The sequence below is a fragment of the Eutrigla gurnardus genome (genome assembly GCF_963514095.1).
Source record: "Eutrigla gurnardus genome assembly, chromosome: 22".
In the NCBI taxonomy this organism is placed as follows: domain Eukaryota; kingdom Metazoa; phylum Chordata; class Actinopteri; order Perciformes; family Triglidae; genus Eutrigla; species Eutrigla gurnardus.
The window spans coordinates 971,088-979,923 of NC_139933.1; the positions used below are offsets into that span (position 1 = coordinate 971,088).

The 8,836-nt window shown below is 46.4% G+C and overlaps 1 protein-coding gene across 1 annotated transcript in view; it reads left to right on the plus strand.

Annotated features, from left to right (window-relative positions):
- ubtd1b (ubiquitin domain containing 1b) overlaps positions 1 to 1,515 on the plus strand; it is a 10,622-nt gene extending 9,107 nt beyond the window's left edge. The window contains exon 4 of the mRNA XM_084040548.1: positions 1 to 1,515. This exon is cut by the window's left edge and continues 2,969 nt beyond it. The gene's annotated coding sequence lies outside the window, so the exon portion shown is untranslated.
- Positions 1,516 to 8,836: the final 7,321 nt, after the last annotated feature.

The following is an 8,836-nucleotide window of genomic DNA, read 5'->3' on the forward strand; positions in this document are numbered from 1 at the left end:
AGGATGCCTCGTCCTCCGAAGGATGCATCGTCCTCCTCAAGGATGCATCGTCCTCCGAAGGATGCATCGTCCTCCGAAGGATGCATCGTCCTCCGAAGGATCCCTCGTCCTCCGAAGGATGCATCGTCCTCCTCAAGGATGCATCGTCCTCCGAAGGATCCCTCGTCCTCCGAAGGATGCATCGTCCTCCTCAAGGATGCATCGTCCTCCGAAGGATCCCTCGTCCTCCGAAGGATGCATCGTCCTCCTCAAGGATGCATCGTCCTCCGAAGGATGCATCCTTATGAAGGATGCCTCGTCCTCCGAAGGATGCATCGTCCTCCTCAAGGATGCATCGTCCTCCGAAGGATGCATCCTTATGAAGGATGCCTCGTCCTCCGAAGGATGCATCGTCCTCCGAAGGATGCATCGTCCTCCGAGGGATGCATCGTCCTCCGAAGGATGCATCGTCCTCCGAAGGATGCATCGTCCTCCATCGTCCTACTATTGGCGTGTTTGAGCCATAAACTTCATAAAGTCTTTGAACGAGCCGTAAACTTGATAGTCTTTGAACGAGCCGTATGTATTGACTCTGAGCAGTAGCTGCCATCATCCTGCCCACAGAAGGACAACGCCACTGACCTTCGGTTGCATAGCAACGATAATTGCTCTAAACTGCTGAGGACAGAAACGCTGTGGCTGCTTTCACACCGGAGCTCTAATTGCAGAGTTTAGATATTTCCCACATCACTCTGGTGTGACACGCATCACTCTGAGCGCTGTGGACGTTCAGTTCCTCCGGGATCGGACCGATGTGTTAGAAAGCCTCCCCAGCAGCTTCCGTGAAGTTATCGGATTCACACAATGGAACCTGACTTTAACAGCATTAGTGTTGAAGATCTGTAAAATGACTATTTTTCTAATATTGGACACTTGAATTTTATATCTTTTTACCTTCCAGAAATGTCAAACCACACGTTAAACATACAGGCGTCTCCCTTCTCACGTCCAGGTCGTGTTCGAGTCCCAGAAGAGATATTTAAGGCGGTTCGGGTCTCAGAGTGGAGGGTTTCCTCCGACGCTGCAGCATCGTTTTAATTCACCGCTCCGTCACTCAAACCGAGCCTCGGCTCCTCATCAACAACATGCTGTTATCACTTTCTATCACTTTCATCCTTTTCTTTGGTCTGTTTCTTACTTCCAGGCCTTTTTGTGCTTGAACGTGGTTCTTCTGGGGATTTTTCTTTTTAAATCATTGTACGCAAACTTGAATAAGCATTTTTCTCTGTATGTGCAATACAATAGACATAGACCTCATATCATGTTTGTTCTTCTGACAGACTTCACAGAGCACCAGCTAGAGTACCGTAACGTAACGTACGTGTCGACCTGCAGGTGGACGTATAATCTGATGTCAGATAATCAGCTGTTTTTCAACTGTTTCATGTTTTTGTCACTTTTCAAATGTGTTCGTATTCAGATGGGCTCGTCTTTCACAGATACATATCTAAACATTAAAGAAGCCTACACACCTGATCTCTCCGTGTCTGTTTGGGGGGGGGGGGTCTCCTGTTACAGCGTCCTACTGCAGCGTTCCTACAGGTGCTGGAAATCCTTGAAAACGCTTGAATTTTTGAGGGACTGAAAACAGCATTTTCTGACATTTCTTTATGAAAAATGACTTTTGATGATGAACAGATGATGAAAATAGTTGGTGATTATATTTCTGTGGATCTGTTAGTGGAATTAGTTTTCCTTTCATTTGTGGTCCTTCTGTAAAAAGCTGTCTCCAAACATCATGTTGGTTGTTTAGAGGACAATAACATCTCATTTAATGTGATGAACAAGTGACATAATAAGTAGACTGAATACTGACCATTGGATTGGTACACATATGGAGTTTACCACAGCTGGAAGGGGCTGGAAAAGCATGGAAATGCACCTTGAAATGCTTGAAAGTGCTTGAATGTGACTCTGGAGAAGATGGAGGAACCCTGGATCTCAACTCATTCCAGTAACAAGGAGAGGCCGTTGACTTTAAGATGTTAATAAGTTGAAATGAGTCTTAAAGTGTTAGAAATTAAATTCCAAGTCTCCAAACAACACAACGATACTTGTCTTTACCACTAGATGGCGCCCTGCTCTTGTGTAAATACTAAAGTGGGAGTGGAGGGAGGGTGAAACTCAGACATATTCAGATTATTTACAGATGTGTGTTTGTCTTCCTTGAAAGCAGATTTAGTTTTTTCTTCTTCATCTTCACCTCCTACATTTCCCAAAATGCCTTTTTGACAGTCTGGAAATAATAATATGTCCCCATGTTGGTTCCTGAGGCCTCACATCGCTGCACTGCATTTCCCAGCAGCCACCTCTCAACTCAGCAGCATGGGTGGGAAGGTCATGGCTCTCTTCACTTTCCAGCTGCAGAAAGAAAACCTCCACTGAACTCTTCCTGGTTGTGATATTTTTAAGTTTTCCTGTAACACTTTCTATGAAGGTCATGTATATAAAATGCATCATAAGCACATTTATAACACATTATAATGCATTTATAAGGCTTTATAAACGTGTTTATATCATATAATCTGTTATGATACGTGAGAGCAGTTATAATGGCTAAAGGTTGGTAGTTATAAATGCATTATAATGTGCTTATTATACACATGACCTTCATAGAACCAGTTTTCTTCTCCAGAACTGTGAAATCCATCATTTCCTGTATATTGTGACAGGAAATAGACATTAGAGGGCTTTCTCTTGCTATTGTTACGTCCTGCTGCACATTTTGCAACTATCATCGTCTCAGCACACCAAGAGGGAACTTTCCAGACGTTCTGCCCGAGTCTCTGCTGCCCGGTCCTGGGAGGGTTGTGGTGCACCGACCTGGAAAAAGCCCCTACTGACGGTGGAATTTCACAGGCAGATCTGTGCTTGTGGTCACTCTCCCAGTCAGCCTTATTCCAGACTCCCCCCACCAGCCCCCACCAGCATACCCAGGATGACCCTGACGCCACAGCAGAGACCTCGGAGAGGGTTGGAGGGACCAGCTCACGGTCCGACTCATTCTTTATTATTATTAATACACAACTCTAATGTCCCAACTGGTCCAGTGAGGTACGACGGCGTATCAGGGCCACTTAAAAAAAAAAAAATGGAGCCGAGGGAGGGGGCGGTACTCTTAGAAAAAAGTGGCATTTTACAAGTTTATAAAAACATACAGCTGATATAAACAAACAGCTCGGTTCCACTTATCATCGGATGTTTGCCGTTGCTATGACAACAAGTGAAAGCTACCGCTAGCATCTTAGCCCAATGAACACCCATAAGATGACAGTTTGTCCTCATATGAATAAAACCAATCCAGCACTGGGAAGTCTCTTTCAAAATAAAAGTCTTTTTGGGGCCCGATGACATCACATGAAGGACCTGGAAGTTGTAATTTCATCTTAACCCTATAAAAACAGGTTTTGGAGGGAGCGTTGGTTCAGGCATCTCTGAAATAATGTGATGTTACAGGATTGTGGGGTCTGGTCTGCTGGCCCTCTGGTCCCCTAGTCCTGCTGGAACCTCCTTCAGAATAAAAGCACCAACGCAACAATTAAGTTAGTTTAGTCTCTGTTTCAGCAGATACTTTTCCATCATCACCGTTAAATCTGTTGATTAAAATCCAGATTTCATTTGATGACGTCTGATGGAAGAAGAATAGAAGAAGCCTCCTTCCTCAGCATTAAACAGACGTGTTCATTGGTGCTGGTTTATTTATGTATTGGTTATATGTTGCTGATGGTTTTCCAGCGTGATTTCCTCGTTGACCCTCTCCTCAGCAGATCCTGGATCAGCGCCGCGCCAACAAAACCACCATTCTGTTAGTGAACCTACAGTAATCTCTCACTGATTTACAGGAACTGGAGGTCACTCATGAGTCATAAGGATGTTTACGAGAGTGTGTGTGTTTAAATGTGTGTGTGTGTGTGTGTGTGTGTGTGTGTGTGTGTGTGTGTGTGTGTGTGTGTGTGTTTAAATGTGTGTGTGGGATGAATACAGGGGATTGTTATGCAACGCAGACTTTTTGTGGAGAATAACTGAAACCACAATAGATGAAGCAAAATCCTCTCAGCAACAGGGGTGGTGTGTGTGTGTGTGTGTGTGTGTGTGTGTGTGTGTGTGTGTGTGTGTGTGTGTTTGCATGCTTACGTGTGCTCTGAGGGCTAGTTATGGTGGCTTTAAAGCTAATCCCTGGATTCCTGCTCTCACCAGACTCTCATCCACTTACCCAACGCTCACCTGGCGCTCACCTAAACCTCACATAATACTATGGTGTGTGTGTGTGTGTGTGTGTGTGTGTGTGTGTCACACTTTCTACGGTAACCGACACCTGTGAACCAGCTCACCCCATCATCGCCTGACGAACGACGTCACGGCGCCCAGTGGGAGCCGAGCCAATGAGGTGTTAGGAGAGTCGGCAGGTTTCCAGGGCTTAGTGTGGCGGGAAGGTGTGTGTGTGTGTGTGTTTGTGTGTGTGTGTGTGGGTTTGACGGGTTTAAGGTCTTAGGGTTAATACGAGCCCACCTGTTCTATTAGACAACACGGAGCAGGAACAAGCTGCAGTTCATCAGAGCGTTTCCAGGTGAGGATGCTGATCAGCTGTTTGTCATATAATAGCATTTATAATATTATATAATTAGTTTTCATCTTCAACACTTTAATTAATTCTATACTTCCAGGTCTGATTTCTGCGACGGCGTATTAAGGCCACAGTGATATTTCTAATAGAAGAGAATAAAACGTAAACACATATCTGTTGTGGTCGACCTCCTGTTCCATACTAAAACACAATGTTCAATACATTAATCACATAACCCCCTCCTTCCTTCGTCTAAGTCTCAGGATATTAAACTGTTCTCCTGCAGCGGGTCACATGATCAGCACAAGTTCACCCACAAACGACATTTTACACAGATTAATGGTTACACAGGTGAGACACACTGATTAAATCCCCTCGTTTCCGATGCCCAGGCAGCCAATCAGGAGGCTCCGTGGGAGTTCCTTTCTGATCAGCAGACGGGTCTCGAGGCTTCTGGTCCAGACTGGAGCTCAGCAGAGTCTGGATGTTCTGCAGGGTATTAGATGCTGCTGTGACAGATTTAGCCATAGCCGAGGCGGTTGCAACCGAAACAAGGATCACCACAGGCTAAAGCCTGGGTTCTTTATGACACCATGCTGGACTCTCTGTGAGGAAGGAGGAGGTGAAGGAGGAGGAGCAGGAGATGCAGGAGGAGGAGAAGGAGGTTCTGTGCCACACAAGTTGCCCCTGAAGCTGAGTGGTGGCGTTGGCTTTGACAGGAAGAGGGAGGAGGGGAGTGTGTGTGTGTGTGTGTGTGTGGGGGGGGAGGGGGGGGGGGGGTCTAGCTCCTGGTGCCACGTTTGCATCACAGAACTGTAATTCCTTTCAGTGCCGAGCAGAGCAGAGCACCTTCTCTTTCTTTAACCCTTTCTGACCCGTCGCTGCACCGATGACGCCCACAGAGTCACATGATGACATCACTATGTCCATAAACAAATAAAAAAAACACTTCCGGACTAACTTGCATGTTCGTACGTCCTGACACACAATGTGTGTGCGTTGTATTTCTTTATTTACTCTCTTTTTGAAGCAGTTACATGACATGGCATCCTGACTCTGCTAAGCCCCGCCCCCTTAATCGATGACATGTGTGTTCAATAAGTTGGTAGTGTTGTGTGTCAGCCTACAGAGCAGCGAAGTGGCTGCAGACTGTGGAGATGGATGGGTTTATATATGCTCTGGGACTAATCAGGCTGACGGGGAGCAGGTGGAGTGGGTGGAGGCATCCAGGTGGAGGTAACGATGACGATGATGATGGGGGGGCGGGGTCAGATCTGTACCGACAGGGAGGGGAGGGATGAAACCAGAACAAAGATGATGAAATGCTCCACATGACTTTCAGTTTACACAGTACATGTTCTGTTGTATAAAATAAATATATGATATTTATAACCTGGAATGAAAGGGGAACATTAGGACTGACAAGACAAACAATACAACATTATGATGATAAACAGATAAACAGGGAGCAAAAGGGTGAATAATGCACGGTCATGGTTACACATCAAACTGACACCAACCTGGAGAGTGTTATAGTAAGTAAATAAGTATAATAAATAATATAACAAGCACATCATACAGCTAGTGAAGAGTTTACAGGGTTTCTTCTATAAACGCCGTCACATGAACCCGGCGAAGGTCTTTATTGGTCAGAAGAGAGAGAGACGGTCACATGATCAGAGTCTCATATAAACTCACTGTGCTTACAGGACAGCTTTCCATCTTTCCAGTCTGCTGTTTGCGCTCCGTTACCATGGATACCAGGGGCATCAACACACAATGACAAATACCAGCATCTGTCTGTGTCTGTGTGTGTGTGTCTGTGTGTGTGTGTGTGTGTGTGTCTGTGTGTGTGTGTGTGTCTGTGTGTGTCTCTGTGTGTCTGTGTCTGTGTCTGTGTGTGTGTGTGTGTGTCTGTGTCTGTGTGTGTCTGTGTGTGTGTGTCTGTGTGGGTCAGTGAGGTTCAGTCTGTTCGGTAATGTGAGACCGAGATGAAACACTCAGCCATCAGCACATTCCTCTGGGCCTCGGTTTAGAGAGAGAGAGGGAGAGAGAGACAGAGAGAGACAGAGAGACATAGAGAGAGACAGTAGAAAAGGAAGAAGACGTCAGGAAGACAGGATTATAACAGAGGGAGGAAGGCAGGCAGCAGTAAACATGTTCGTTCTCAACATGTTCCCTCAACCCTTAGTCCCTCAGCCCTATGTTCCCTCAACCCTATGTTCCCTCAACCCTTAGTCCCTCAGCCCTATGTTCCCTCAGCCCTATGTTCCCTCAACCCTATGTTCCTTCAGCCCTATGTTCCCTCAACCCTATGTTCCCTCAACCCTATGTTCCTTCAGCCATATGTTCCCTCAACCCTAAGCCCTATGTTCCCTCAACCCTATGTTCCCTCAACCCTTAGTCCATCAGCCCTATGTTCCCTCAACCCTATGTTCCTTCAGCCCTATGTTCCCTCAACCCTTAGTCCTTCAGCCCTATGTTCCCTCAACCCTTAGTCCTTCAGCCCTGTTCCCTCAACCCTATGTTCCCTCAACCCTAAGTCCCTCAGCCCTATGTTCCCTCAACCCTTAGTCCCTCAGCCCTATGTTCCCTCAACCCTATGTTCCTTCAGCCCTATGTTCCCTCAACCCTTAGTCCTTCAGCCCTATGTTCCCTCAGCCCTATTTTCCCTCAACCCTTAGTCCTTCAGCCCTATGTTCCCTCCAGCCCTATGTTCCCTCAACCCTTAGTCCCTCAGCCCTATGTTCCCTCAGCCCTATGTTCCCTCAACCCTATGTTCCTTCAGCCCTATGTTCCCTCAACCCTTAGTCCTTCAGCCCTATGTTCCCTCAACACTATGTTCCTTCAGCCCTATGTTCCCTCAGCCCTATGTTCCCTCAACCCTATGTTCCCTCAGCCCTATGTTCCCTCAGCCCTATGTTCCCTCAACCCTATATTCCCTCAGCCCTATGTTCCCTCAACCCTATGTTCCCTCAGCCCTATGTTCCCTCAGCCCTATGTTCCCTCAACCCTATGTTCCCTCAGCCCTATGTTGAGTTTCTAGCTGACCAGTTCCCGGTGGCTGAGGATGAGTTCAGCAGGTTAATGGAGTGTAATCATGTGACTTAGATTAACGTTTTCTTTGGCCATGTTGGCCCCGCCCAGCTGGTGACGTGGGTTGAGGGAACTGTTGGAGACTTGTAGACTCCCTCCCGGACTAACAGGGTCTGATTCTGGCTTTTTTCTGCTTTGTTCAGCTCCGTTCAGAGGACTGATTGCCTCATTTTCTCCATTCTTTTCTCCATTTTCTCTGCTCCAGCCCCCCCCCTCAACATCCCACATCCTTCTGTGCTGCATGCTGAGGGGAAAAACGCAGACTCCACAGTAATTATCCAGCTGGAACTGCTCACCAGCTCTTCAGGCTCTATTAAATCCATTACCAACCAGGAAAACACATTTTAAATGCCACCCTCGGCCTCAGAAGGCGCTTCTATACATCACTGTTATCATGTCGATACACTCGAGGTCCGGGTGCAACTGGGCCGGTCTGTCCTTCTCTTTGGGAGGTCGAGGTTGAAAGGTCGCGGTATGCCGGTGACCTGTGGTGAACCCGAAGCGAAGGGAAAACGTTTTCAGGGGTAAAATTTGGTCTGAAGTAATTTTCCATTCATCAGGAGAGAAAGAAGCCTCGACTGGATTAAAGGATGAGGAAAAAACGAGTGAGACCTCTTTACTGGTTCTCTTACATAACATGCTAACATGCTAACACGCTAGCTGGGAATACGTTCATGGAACTACAAATGCAGGATATTTGTGTCTCTGGCTCCATTCACACACTAAACTTTACTTTGTTTTAGGTTACTTCACCTACGCTTATAACATGTATGGTCATTGTCTGGCCACTAGGGGGCAGCAGAAACAAGCTGTGAACACAACAAAGCACAGCATATTATCATGTTTTAAATCGATATGGTAAAGAACTGCTTTTTTTTTCAATAAATAATTAATGTTGAATGAATTTCATCTTTTTCTGCTATGAACAATCTAAGTAAAGCTAAATGGGACCAGGAGCAGAAGTCTGGTTACTCTGTGCTGCTGATGCCAGAGTGTGTGTGTGTGTGCGCGCAGCATACAGGGCTGACTGTGAAACGTACAGGTATCTACTGTCCGACCGGCCAGGCGGAGCTGCAGACGGGAATCAGACCAGCGGCAGAGACACTGAGTCCTGTATTAAAACAGAAATCAAACACA